A 14568-nucleotide genomic window follows, 5' to 3' on the forward strand; every position below is an offset into this window, starting at 1 on the left:
ACCCAGTTTCTCAGAGGGATTTATGGCACATGCCAAGTTCCACGTTGCTGCTGCTACACAACAGTAGTACTTATGCTCATTATCCTTAAGGTTAATTGGAGCTTTTCTAGAAGGGTTGCACTAAGCCTGCAATATAGACATAGTTCCCTTACAGGGAACTGCTTGTACCTCTTGAGAAGTCCTCAGGGGCAAATGAAGACACCCATTTCCTCTTTGTGGCAGCAGAAGTTCCCTGGGGAAAGTCCCGTGGTGCTGGCCCTGGGCTGTCTAACCAAGCGTACAAGATTGTTGCCCATGAGTACGTAACGAACTTCATAGTTGTATGATGGTCTACATTTTTTGTACTCTTTGTCATCCCCTCATCCTACTATATAGCTGTCTGCATGTGTGTATATGTATATCTAAATATATACACATACATACCGTAATGGGGAACGTGGGTGGCTGTTCTCAGTTGTATATTGGAAAGCTAAAACTAGGGTTTTGGTGTTAAAAATGGTGCACGCTGCCCAGAGCTGTGGTTCAGCTTTGCCTCCTCTCCCTGTTTGCTTGGTAACCATAGCTACTGCACTTTCCTTAGTGGGAGCAGATTTCTCAGAGATTCCTTCTTGCAGAATTACTGATGTAATTACTTTACAAATACCAGCAGAAAGCTGCTGCAATGGAAGTCCAGTCTCTTCTACTGACTTCAGCCTGTTTCCTGGCCTAACTGCTCAGCCCATGAACAAAACCTGCCCCTGGTTTGCTCCATGCTTAGCTCTCCCTTCACATACCTGTCACCCCGTTACTGGTTTTGGTTGATAAGAGCACCTGACACCACCTGTTGCAAATCTAAAGAAAATAACCAGTGGTCTTGGCTCCTGCTGAGTATGTTGATGCTCTGCAGTAAAGCTTAAAAGATTGATTATTGTAAATTGTTTTGACTAGTTATTGGAGGTGCAAGTGTTAAAAAAGTACATGCCTCTTCACAAAAAGCATGCAAGGATTTCAGGTCTCCTGCAGAAGAGGCAAGCTAGCACAGGAAAGTAAGTCATCACAGGCACTGCGGTACTGGTGATTTGTATTCTTGTAGCACCTATTCCTTAGTCTTGAACAGCCACAAAATAAAAAGTCATTCCCTTGCTCCAAGTAATAGATAATCGTGGCATAACAGAAGGAAAATAGCAGATGGATATAGAAGCATGGGGAAATACAGTCAGCCTGGGTCAGGATGATGCCAGTCTTAGCTTAGCAACTGTCTAACTTCAGTTGAATTTTTGAGGCTTTATGACTTTGGATCATTTCAGTGGAGAGATACGACATAAACATGACTGTCATTGTGCTGTCATACAAGAAAAGGAGCAACATTTTTGTAACATTTTTAATAAGTAAGGAAAGGCTGGCTGTTTTTACCTATTTGCAATGTGGGTTTTGTGTGAATAACTCACTGCTGTAGTTGCCACAACCCACCACCAAACCAATGCACTGCCTTAAAAGTAAAAACTAGGCAATGATGCTTTTTGTCTTACAGAACATAGTTGTCAAAAATGCTCTGGCTAGGTGAAAAGGATCCTGCTTGAGACTGATGCCTTAGTGTAGGTGTGTACAGCCTTGCTACTGCTGTATACTCCAACTTCAGTGAGAGTAGAGAGCCTCAGCTAACTAGCCATCACATGTCTACTCTGCAATGAGGCACTGGTGAGGCCACACGTCAAATTGTGTTCAGTTTTGGTCCCCTCGCTACGAGAAAGACATTGAGGTGCTGGAGTGTGTCCAAAGAAGGGCAATGAAGCTCGTGAAGGGTCTAGAGCACGAGTCTTATGAGGAGCAGCTGAGGGAACTGGGATGGTTTGGTCTGGAGAAAAGGAGGTTCAGGGGAGACCTTACCACTGCCTACAACTACCTGAAAGGAGGTTGTAGCGAGGTGGGGGTTTGTCTCTTTTCCCAAGTAACAAGCAATAGGACGAGAGGAAATGGCCTCAAGTTGCACCAGGGGAAGTTTAGATTGGATATTAGGAAAAATTTCTTCACTGAAAGGTTGTCAAGCATTGGAACAGGCTGCCCAGGGAAGTGGTTGAGTCACCATCTCCGGAGGTGTTTAAAAGATGTGTAGACGTGGCACTTAAGGACATGGGTTAGTGGTGGACTTGGCAGTTCTAGGTTAACGGTTGGACTTGATGATCTTAAGGGTCTTTTCCAACTTAAATGATTCTATGAAATCATTTTTAGGTTTCCTGAGCTGTGTTGGTTAGGTTGTCATTGACTACAATAAACCTTGTTGGTTAGATTTCCCACTGACTGTTGTGGGGCTTGGAGACACAGCACAGAAGTGAACACTTAAACACTTAATGTCTGAATTCCCAACCAGAGTCCCATCCTGTGCTGTCTCTTAAATTGTCCATGCAAAAGTGTCTTCCAACTGAGATGTCCTCAGGTGTCCTGCTTGGCCAACAGATGCTGCTTTTAGGGTGTAAATCCAGCAGAAGCCCTGTGTCATATCTTGCTATACTGGACATCTGTGATTCCTCTGGACATCTCAGATGTTACCAGATACCTGAACTTGGGCAATTGAATCACACCCTCTCTGCTGTCTAACACTGAAGAAGTCTGCTCAGAGCCTGTGAGCATGGTGTACCTCCATTTCATTAACCTCAAGCGTTGGTGTAAGAGCAGCAGCAGAAAGAATGGCTTCATAACTAGCTCTTGCCTGGTGTTGGAGGAATGCTCAGCCTGGATATGTGCAGAGTTAATATCACACTAGGGACGAAGAATTCGATATGGGAGTGAAAGAAAGCTGATTTTCACTAGCTGGGCCAAGTAGGCAGAGATCCTACACAGCATGTTCTCAGTTAAATTCTTTCGGTTACCATGGCATTTACCACAATACCTTGTCAATGCTGTATTCTTGTTTTGAATGCCTTGTCACGCGTGTCACTTCAACTGAACACTGTCTTTGCACTTTGTCTCCAGTGACTCAGCTTTGTAGGGAATAGGTACAGCAGGAGCTACCCAACAGGGGACAGTGGTCTGGGCATTTCTGTAGCCTGTGCTGGTGTCAGCATGGGTGCAAACCTTCTACCTTAGCATCAAGCAAACCTACCTGCAGCTGGAGAAGCAGGGGTCAGCTCTGCTGCCAGACTCTGTGGTCTGTGCCCTCGGGGCAGGGCTCGTGCTGATGTGCGCTTCACGTGTTGTAGGGGAATAACATTGCACAAGCCAGGCGTTGGCATCTCACAGACCTTTGCTGATGCCTGACAGGAACCTGAGGTAAACCCTGGGGCCAGGAAACCAAGTGATCCGTCCCTGAGTCCTGCACCCTGTGCTTGCAGCCCACCAAAGTGAAGACACACCACTTTCTCAGTGTTACCCATCTCATCCACCCTCCCACGCTCTCTGTGTTCAATTTTCACATCACTTGGTTGCATTTTGTCTTAATTTAGAGTTGGTTTTGCAGGTGAACAGTGCTCCTGTACTGCCATACGCTATATGACTTTCGCAGCAGCGCTTACATGAGTGAGATCCCAAGTGAGTTCCTCAAGTTCAGGGAAATGGCTTGCTATGGCTTTGTACAGGGACATGGCACAATAAGTCCTTGATTGGGACCGGTGGATGTTAGTTTAATACAAGCAATAAGAGGCTCATTTACAAGGAGAACAGGAGTGATGCTGCTGTTATGAAAGGTAGGCATGAGGAAGGATGCAACTTTTTGTTCACAGCTGAAGCTGTATGATTTTCTCTAAATTGTTATATCGCCTAGCTTTTCTAGCCGTCTCCATTCCTGGAGGAAGTAAATGCTTTCAACAGAAGAATTCTTGGTTATTTTAATGTATACCTCCTTTGCAAATGAATGGGAAGGGTTAGAGAATGAAGAAGCAGCATTACATCAGTGTGTGAAAGCATGTTATATGCAGAGACACCCACAGAGGACCAGAATTGTCTGTGCTGTTTTGTTGCCATGCAGAGAAGCTGCAATTGTATTAGTGCCTGATTTTATTTGAGTGAAAGTAGGAATACTTTTGAACAAAGATCACAAGGATTGATTTTAAATTTCCGTTTTTAAAGAACATTAGCTATTAAGAGATGTATTGAATTGTGCCCCTTTAGTTTTGTATATAGTATGCAAAAGTGAAAGTGAAGTTTGTATATAGTATGCAAAAGTGAAAATGTTGTGGTTCCTTGTAGAACATTACATTTAGCCCTCCATTTCATGGAGACAGCAGCAATTACACCTTCCTCCTCTCCTCTGGGAGCCGCTTTGTGGTGAGAGTGAAGAACGGCACCTCCCCCTTCTCTTCTGGGGTAGATGTTTCCAGCCTTATTGCAATGACCGCTCAGTTTCTTGACCATCCCTCATCATAGAATCATAGAATCGTTTAGGTTGGAAAAGACCCTTAAGATCATCAAGTCCAACTGTTAACCGAGCACTGCCAAGTCTAAACCATGTCCCTAAGCACCACATCTATACGCCTTTTAAATACCTCCAGGGACGGAGACTCAACCACTTCCCTGGGCAGCCTGTTCCAGTGCCTGACTACCCTTCTGGTGAAGAAATTTTTCCTAGTATCCAATCTGATTCTCCAGAGACTGGGAGGGCAGCGATGCAGGGGCCAAATACCAGGCTGGGCTCAAGGTCAGTGCTTTTATCATAGGTTTCCCAGACAAGGCACAACAAAGTGATAAACGACACAGAAAACAGCAAAAGCTGAAAGAAACCATTAATAAGCCCTGGAATTCAATGTACAGCAAGAAAGGGAGCAAGTAATGGAGCAGGTAAGGGAGCAAATATGCCATCATCGGAACCAGCAACAGCAAGTACCAGCCTGCCAAGTAGCAGCTAAATAGCTGTAACAGCTGTAAACTCAGTCTAGCATACTCCGATCAAATCTGTCATTATCTTGAACCCCTCAAGCCCCATGTCGGGTGCCAAAAAGGACTGTGGTGGGTTGACCTTGGCCAGCAGCCAAGCACCCACATAGCTGCTTGCTCACTCCCCCACTCCAGCAGGACAGAGGGAGAAAATAGGAGGACCAAAAGTGAGACAACTTGTGGGTTGAGATAAAGACAGTTTAATAGGTAAAGGAAAAAGAAAAAAACACGCGAACCAAAGGAAGTGTCTCACCGTCTCCCATAGGCAGACCAATGCCCAGCCAGTCTCTGAACACTGGCCACCTAGGAAGCCACCCCCTGTCCCTACTTCTTCCTCTACCTCAGTTTTTATTGCTGAGCATGATGCTGTATGGCGTGGAACATCCCTCTGGCCAGTTTGTGTCAGCTGTCCTGGCTGCGACCCCTCCCAACCGCTTGTGCACCCGCAGCCTACTCGCTGAGGGGCAGAGTGAGAAAAAGAGAAATCCTTGACACTGTGCAAGCACTGCTCATCAACAGCCCGTTGGTGTGTTACCAACACTGCATTAGCCACAAATTCAAAACACCGCACCATGTGGGCTGCTGTCAATTAAGTGAAGTCCGTCCCAGCCAGACCACTACACCCTGGAGCTATGCTCCAAGTGATCATTGCAAGAATTGCTTCATATGACATTATCTATGAGCGCCTTCATTGCTTCACAAGCTTTAAGGTCTTCCGCATGCAATGTATTTGCATGCTTTCAGGGAAGTTACAAAACCCTTTATACTTCCTCTAAAAAAATGGACACTTTGATTCTCAGGAAGAAAAAAATGACATACTTTGCATACTTTGCCCTTTAGTAGTTTTGATTAAAAAAAAAAATAGATTTGGCACGTTTCCATAGTCCCTTTTTTTAAGACTAGTAAACTGTTCCAACCCTCATAGTTCAATCTGAGTATGTGGTTAAAATTGAATTTTCCTGAGAAGGCTACTCTGAGTAAAATTTTAGCAAAGCTGCTACCAAAGGATCAAAATAGCTTTTACTTTAAAAAACAAAACAAAACAAAACAACCTTTTTGAAGTATATTGGAACAAGGATATCTCATCAGTTGTTTGCTCTATAAAAGAGGTGTATTAAGGATAAAATATCTGTAGAATGACTTTAACTCTACACCTATAAAATTCAAACTTTGTTTTGACCATCCCTAGTCAATAAGAGCTCTCGTACAGATGTGGGCTGTGAACCTGATTTTGTCTTCTTGCAAGGGTAGCCAGCTGGCAGGGGATGCAACACGGGAGTCTGCCCTGAGGCAGCCGATTCCTGGGTGGCAAGGTGTGTGGGAGAATTTGGGCAGCGTACTGGCCTGGCTAGGATGGAGTTAACTTTCTTCATAGTGGTGCTGTGTTTTGGATCTGTGGCTAAAACAGTGTTGGTAACTCACCAAAAACCTGCAGCACCAAGTGTTCCCAGGCAGTCTCCCATCCAAGTACCGCTCCAGGTCTGCCTTTTCCAAAGGGTTCATCCAAAACCTACAGAAATTCAGGACTGTCTTTAAGCTGAGTTCAGTATGATTCAGGCCATCTTATAGAATCATACAATCGTAGAAGAATCATCTTGGTAGAGCCCTGGTTAGTGGTGTTTCTCATCAGCTTCTTGTACCATCATGTAATGAAAAGATTTAACCTAATGTTCTTTTGTATTGGGACTCTGGTAGAGATGATAATACTTCATTATCAGGTGTGCAATCTTACTTCTCACTGGAGTAACTGGTGCACTAGCTAGGCCAGTAGTGCTGGAAATGGTATTCGTGCTTTGTTTTGCAGTTTATATTGTTCTTTTGCAGCCACATTAACCAGTAGGTAATAATGTCATGGTTAGTTTAGTACAATTTATGCTTGGATGAAGTGCTGAAGCTGTACTCCTATAAACGAAATCCCATGGGTAGCTGTATTTTGAATTTACTGGCCATCACAGACAGATATACTAACTCTAGGCCCAGAAGAGTAATCGGTAATCAGCAGGTATTTTGCATCTTCAGTTAATTCATGCCTTGTGCAGGACTTGTTTCTGCTTAGGTTTAATTGATGTTTTCCTTTGTTTAAACACTAGATTTTGGAAAACCAGCCTACAGTCCATTTGGTGATTACTCATTTCATTCACTTTTGAGTATGCTAACTTAGCTATCTCGTCTTCCTAAACTCCTCCAATGGTTAATGGAGCGAGGGACTCTTCCAGGGTCCTATTCACCTTATGTTACGTTAGCAAGTAGTGCAAACCAATGGCAGACCTGTAGAGCAAAACAGCCAGTTTTGAGGACCTGACACTCACACTATAAACATGTTAGGGATTTTTTCTTTTTCAGAATAGTCCTAGTCTCGTCCCATGGACTGAATGCCCATTGTATCTGGGTGTTGGGTACACTCCTGGACTCCATTTTCCAGTTTACTTGATCTAAAAAAAAAAAAAAAAAATTAGCTTTAAAAGCTCTCTTCTGATCCAGACTGAAACACTAATATAGATGCAGCCTCAAAGCACCAAATTCAGATTACAGTCTTAAATGTCTTGCTGTGTGAGTCGTCTTCTTCCTTCATTCCTGTTGTGGTTTAACCCCAGCTGTCAACTAAGCCCCACACAGCCACTCGCTCACTCCCCCTCACTACTTCCCATCGGCAGGCAGGTGTTCAGCCATCCTCAGGAAAGCAGGGCTCCATCACACGTAACGGTTACTTGGGAAGACAAACACCGTCACGGCGAATGTCCCCCCCTTCCTCCTTCTTCCCCCAGCTTTATATGCTGAGCATGACGCCATATGGTATGGAATAGCCCCTTGGCCAGTCTGGGTCATCCCCCCTGGCTGTGCCCCCTCCCAGCTTCTTGTGCACCGGGCAGAGCACGGGAAGCTGAAAAGTCCTTAACTAGTGTAAGCACTGCTTAGCAACAACTAAAACATCACTTGTGTTATCAACATTATTCTCATCCTAAATCCAAAACACAGCACTGTACCAGCTACTAAGAAGAAAATTAACTCTGTCCCAGCTGAAACCAGGACAACTCCCCGCAGAGCAAGTCTGTGGAGACTTGCCAGCTACTTTATTGCAGCAAAGTTGGGTGCCGAGAGTTGCACTGTGACTTCTGTGTGACACCACTGCAGCAGTGCTGAGCTGCCCTCCTGGTGGGACCAAGCTTTGCAAGGGCCCTTTAAACCAGCTGAGTTTGTCAGTCATTCGTCAGATGGCCAGGCAGAACAAGCTCAGCTGGGTAAATTAAAATGTGTCTAGGTACTGAAGATGGATCTCGTCTTGGGTAACTTTAGGTATCTTCAGTGTAGATGTCTACATGTCAGTCAGGTGCTTTCCCTTTATAAAGATAACAAGAAAGAGACACTTCATCAGGCCTAGTTTAAAGGTCTATGTTAGGATTAAATGATTCATGACCTAAAAGTTCCAGTTTTTCTCTACTGACTGTAAGGGGACTCTGAGCAACCATTTAGAGGCACCCATGCTGTAGATGTCCAAAGCTGCATGAGAAGCCCACTTGTCCTTTCTGTATCTGAGCCAGACTTCAGAGATGTACTTTAGGATTCCTCTTAAGGGTTGGGTTTTTTTTTGTCAGATTGAATCACTCTTCTCATTTTCTGTCATTTTCATACCCAGTGTGCTAATGATGACTTCTTTCACAAGTTTTAATCAGCTCCTGGTGTTTTCTGTCTGGCCCCAAATGTCTCACAAACATATCAGCCATCACTAGTTTTCACCCCATGATCTGAGCTCCAATCCTGTTAAATCTCAGGACTGCATACAGAAATACTGATGCTGGAACAAGGTTTAATTTATATCTTTGTGGATTGTTGACAGCGTTGATAGCCTGCAGTGCATTAACATACTGAATTATCAAGCCCCTTAAAGGAATAATGAATACTGCTTACACCGACTTTCTGCCAAAAACATTCCTTTGTAATGTAAATTAAAGAACACGCCAAAGCGGTTAGATACATGTCCCACTGCTGTGTCTGCTCAAACCGACAGTGCTGAAAAGGACTGTTCCTATTCTATCTTTTTAGCCCTAACATGATGCTTACACTACCATGGATGCCTTGTTTTTCACTCTGGCACGTCCTCAGACCTGTCAAGTATTTCCCTGCTTGAGGACAGCTAGGAGTGGTGTTAGAGGGTGACATTTTTGCATTTCTATGAAATTGTAATCATTATTTTCATCTGGAGCAGAACAGGGAGATGATCATTACATTCTAGAAACTGCAAACACCTGCATGAGGGTGAACTGCTTATGTGAGAGTTTCAGCCAGCTCCCTTAAAAAACATCCAGAACACTCAATATTGTTACTTATGCATAGCTGGCAATCTTTATTTTGTTTTCATCCTGATTCCTTTGAAGAATTCATTTAATGAGCACAAACATGCATCGTGGTTTTTTTCTCCTGTATTCCTTGCAATGTTAACGTTATCTTCTGATCTTAACTTGTAGCCTCCCACTACAAAGAAACACCACCATAAAGCACAGCAAGCCAGGAAATGCCATCGCTTTAATGTTCTTAAGAAAAAACAATTGTGTTTTGTCCTTTTTAACATCAATTTAAAGAATAAAAATTGCCTTTGGTTTGTTAGCCATACATTTCTGTTGTAGGATGAGTATGGGGATTTTTTTTAGGTTATGACAATGATGAAGTATATCGTTTAGTTGCTCTTATCCTCTTGGTAAGGATCCTCCCGTCCTCTGAATAAGCTGCGTTTACCCAGCAAGGAAGCTGCTCCTTGCTTCTCATCCCTGGCCTGGATCAGTCCTTTTCTTTTTTGGCTGTCCTCAGCTCTGCCTGCTGAGTCTGGATATGGCTGTGCTCTTTTGCCTGTGTCCTGGTTTGTGTTTTGCTTTGTAATGACCTTTGGTTGACAATGTATTTTAACAGCTTTGTCCACTGTTAATTCTGATTTTATCTGTAATTATGGTGACAATGTGGGGCTTTTTTTAGTTTTGCTGTTTTTTAACAATGCCATTGTTCATCCCCAAATCCTGGAATTTCCTGGCTCACCTAGGGTTTTTTTCGACAAATTGACTCCTCCCAAATCTGGCTGCAAACAAACTCCTGGAGGTGATGTACTGAAGGAGGACAAAGCACTCATTGTATTTTAGCACATTACCACCAATATTTTGCTGGCCCGCTTTGCCACATGCAAAAGGACAGTGATGTGCTTATTCACTCTTCTTTTTATTCAAGACAGAAGTGAGCCCCTTCGGATGCCACTGGTTCATTCAGCCTGGTCAAACACCAATGTGAAAGAAGAGCGATGCCTTTCCCGAGCATATCAAAGGCTGCCTGTACTCCAGCTGCCAGGTGGCTTCACGCTGTAACATGGCATGTTACAAAATGAAACAGGCTAATTCTGGAATACTGCAGATGCTCACTGTGTTCAGATAATTTTGGTCACTGCATCAGATTCCTAAAGTGAACATTTGTTACCATTATTTGTTAACACACAACTCAGATTCTCCATATCAGGAAAATATTCCCTATACTTTGTTAGCTCCCCAGTTTCACTAGAAGCAGAATTTCATCTCTTTAAACTTACCAACTTGCATGCTCTGGTGAGATGGCAAGTATACTTAATGTATTGGTGGCACCATGGGGATAAAGGGGGAGAGGCTTTTACAGCTCTACTAACATGTTTTCTTCAGAATAGAAGAACACAGTAGCATTATGATGAGGCTGTCCTGTGGTGATCTCGGGAAGCCTGTGATAGGGAATATTATAGAGGCAACAATTAAGATAAAAAAAAATCACTCCTTTCATTCCAGAATCTGTGTTCATGTCCTGGTTTCAGCTGGGATAGAGTTAATTTTCTTCTTAGTAGCTGGTGTAGTGCTTTGGTTTGTATTTAGGATGAGGATAACGTTGATAACACACTGACATTTTGGTTCTTGCTGAGCAGAGTTTACAATAGTCAAGGACTTTTCAGCTTCTCGTGTTCTGCCAGGTGCACAAGAAGCTGGGAGGGGGCACAGCCAGGGGGGATGACCCAGACTGGCCAAGGGGCTATTCCATACCATATGGCGTCATGCTCAGCATATAAACCTGGGGGAAGAAGAAGGAAGGGGGGGACGTTTGGAGTGATGGCATTCGACTTCCCAAGTAACCGTTATGCATGATGGAGCCCTGCTTTCCTGGAGATGGCTGAACACCTGCCTGCCGATGGGAAGTAGTGAATGAATTCCTTGCTTTGCTTGTGCGCGCAGCTTTTGCTTTACCTATTAAACTGCCTTTATCTCAACCCACAAGTTTTCTCACTTTTACTCTTCTGATTCTCTCCCCCATCCCACCGCGGGGGGGTGAGTGAGTGGCTGTGTGGTGCTTAGTTGCCAGCTGGGGTTAAACCACAACAGTTCACTAACTGCTTACAGAGTTTTCTCTGAAGCTCACATTATGTGAAGTATAACACGCTTCAGTCCCATCTCAAATCAGGTTCGTGTCACAAACTATGGGCCATTTCTTGCTCCTCATCACTCCAAAGTAGTTGAATTCTTCGGCTGTGCAGTCTTCTCCCTCCAGCCTGCCCACCCTGAAGTCATCCAGAGTTTGGCAGGGATGGGGAAGCGTCACTCTGAGGCACCATCAAAGAGTAACAGGCAGGGCTGATGCAGAAGATAACTCTGCCCCAGTGCAGCTGGGGAGCTGGACCTGTGTTTTAATGCTGTGCTACGTAGTTTAACTAAGTAAACTAGCCTGAACAGTTGTGAAAAATCTCTGGGCCTGTGATAAGTAAATGAAAGCCAGTATTGGTGGTGGTTTCTGTTTCTCGTTGTGTTTGTTTGCTTGCTTTTATATCTCAGTTTACGTGTGTTTGCCTTAATCACAAGCTAAAAGCCCTGTGGAGCGTCAGTGACCTAATTAAAAATGGCTTCCCTGATAAACTTCTTCCCCAGTTTATGCATTTATATAGGTTTTCTACAGGTGACATACAAAGCATGATATGGAAAAGGATGAAAAACAGGTGATGGCAGAGTCACTGCCTGCAGCTGTCACACGTGTTATTTGGCCTTGTGCCAGCCTCTGACTGGAACTAACTGCTGAGGTCTTAGAGATCAATGATTTTAGGCATTTTCAAATCATCCTTGACAAACTGTATGAAATCCACAATTGTCCATCCAAAAGCAAACTACAGAACTGCACAAATGCATATCATTTAACATGGACTTTTTTATTTGTAGGGATCCCTTTCATACTTCTCTGTTGGCCATAGAGCCAAAGACTGCCTATTCATTCAAAGACCAAGGAGGAGGCAACTTTCTTGTTAGTCTCCTTATCTTTATAATCTTATGCATAAGAAATTCAATAGGATGTGGCAGGAAGGTTTAAAGCCCTATCTCTTCCTAAGGAGATTTGAGTTCTACATATCTGGCAACAGATACTCTGAAACAAGGGTCCTCTCCGTCTCTCACTGGAAATGTATTACATGGTATGACCTCATTACAGATATTCCTCATGTCAGGGAAAGGGATGCTCACCACCAGTTCAGTTGGGTTCCCACTCCTGTTCCTATAGGAAGTTGGGTATTCCATTCAAAATTCAATAGCTTCAGAAAACCTTAAGAGTGTGGAACTGGGTGATGTCATGTAATTTTTGCAATTTGAAAGTCTGATGTCTAAACCTGAGTTTGGCTAGACCTTGGCTTCCTTTATAATCAGTAGATACAAACAACTCTTTAGTGATTCAGCCTACATATTTAAAATGCCTGTCTTAGGATGACACTGATCATCCTCTGGAGGTGCCTGTTTTTTTCCATTGACTACACAAGGAGCGTTATGTGATTAGCTCAGGCCTAGGCATCTACACGTTAGATGCCTCAGGGCATATAAATCCCCCAAATAAGAAGCCTGCTCAGGCATAAGAAGGATGTTAGTCTGTGTCTCTGGTTAATGTCCCAGAGAAGACAATCACAGAGTTTTGGGGGGGTTGGGCCTACTCTGAGTACACTGATAAGTCAGGTCCTACATCCAGCACAGGTATAAGGTACCTGGTTTAGGAATTCTGGAAGTTCAAGGCAGGAGATACTGTGTGCTGTCAGATCAGAAATGTCCATTTACACAGCCAATGGCAAAGACAGTCTGTAGTACACCTTCCCAAAAGAAATATGGATGCTCAGGAAGATTAGGGGCAGGATCGAGTTTGTAATAAAACACCTAAATTTAGTTGTTTACATATAGCTGTATGCCTACAAGCTAACTAGGGGTGTAAGCATCCATTAGATAAATGGAGCTCTGGTCAATACAGTCCATGCAGCTTTCAAAGTGATTCAGCCAACCAACCAGTCACACATAGGCATAGTTGGCCTATGCCCATATGTGATAAGCATACACCTAGCAGGTGTGTCGTTCCCCTTGAGATGTCCTAGAGTAGCCAAGACATCTGCATGGGACTGGCAGCTGCACCACAGGACCTACTGAGCCTACGGAGCACCAATGCCCTTCTGCAGCAGAAGATGGATACACTGAGGGATCTCCAAGGGCACTTGGATGCCTGCATCCAGGCTTCTGAATCACACTCTCAGTTTGTCTTTCAGGGAGAAGAATCTCTTTCTATGTTCCACTGCCAAAATTACTAGCTTGCCTGGTGCAGTCCAGGAGCCCTTCAGCAAAACTTAATGGCATCACCTAACCCTGCGTGAATTTCTGGCAAGTAAATGTTATTTCTTAATGGTGTCAGGCAGCTGACCTGCTGCTGCACCATAGTCAAGCCCTAGCTGCAGGAAAGCTGAGCATGCTAACCCAGGCAGCTGGTTTCCATCCATCACAAGGGTGATGTAGGACCCTAGCTATAAATCATGGGTTGCTGCACAGCAGCTCATTTAGACCATGTTGCATCCTACAACTCGATTAATTTCCTCTCAAGAAACTGGCTGCAGCCTTGTGCCATATTTGAAAGGCCAGTCTGGGAAGAAACTGAGCAGAATCTTAGAGGCTTAAGAACTAGACTGAGAGTACTTCTCTGGCCACCTAGACAGACCATCTCAAGGTAATACGCTCTTTTATTCATTTGTTCTGGGCTTACTTTGGCTGTGAGCCCTTACAGAGCCCTAGTACAAGACACTCCAATAAACAGGGCTTTAGTTAAGGTCTTCAGGGTTGTAATCATAATCCAGCAAAAAAAGGAAGAACTTCACTGACTTTAGTGAGCTTAATACACTGATCTGTAATGTCTAGCATGATCTATGTGAAGTCTTTTCTTCTCTGCAAATTAATTTCCAATTTCAATAGAAACAAATTTACGCAAATATACAACCTGACTTCTGAGTTTCCAGTTAGTTAATCATTTCCAGTGACATTCACTAGAGGAAAATTATGGAGAATGTTATAAATTAGATTCACCTTCTATAGATACTGCATCAGGCTTGGCATTTAGCAATCTGGGGCATTACTGAACTAAAGAAGAGAATTAAAATTCACCATAGTCAGAATGCCCGGTTCCTTTCAAAAATAAGCCAACAAGGTAACAAACCCCATTAAAATACCAGTCAGCTACAGCTATTGCATACTAACCATTGTCATACATACATTGTATGCTTGCCCAAATGTATGTTGGTGTCCAAATATATTCAGACCCTTGTCCAAACTTACGTTAATAATACTGTGACTCCCAGATATTTCTGTTGTATTGCTGCCTTTCTGCATTTCTAAAATCTACCTTTGTATGTTTAAGTATCCACTATGAATCGTTTTACATTATCTGAACTAA

The sequence above is a fragment of the Nipponia nippon genome, unplaced genomic scaffold (genome assembly GCF_047370975.1).
Source record: "Nipponia nippon isolate SJK-2023a ecotype South Korea unplaced genomic scaffold, ASM4737097v1 scaffold_4, whole genome shotgun sequence".
In the NCBI taxonomy this organism is placed as follows: Eukaryota; Metazoa; Chordata; class Aves; order Pelecaniformes; family Threskiornithidae; genus Nipponia; species Nipponia nippon.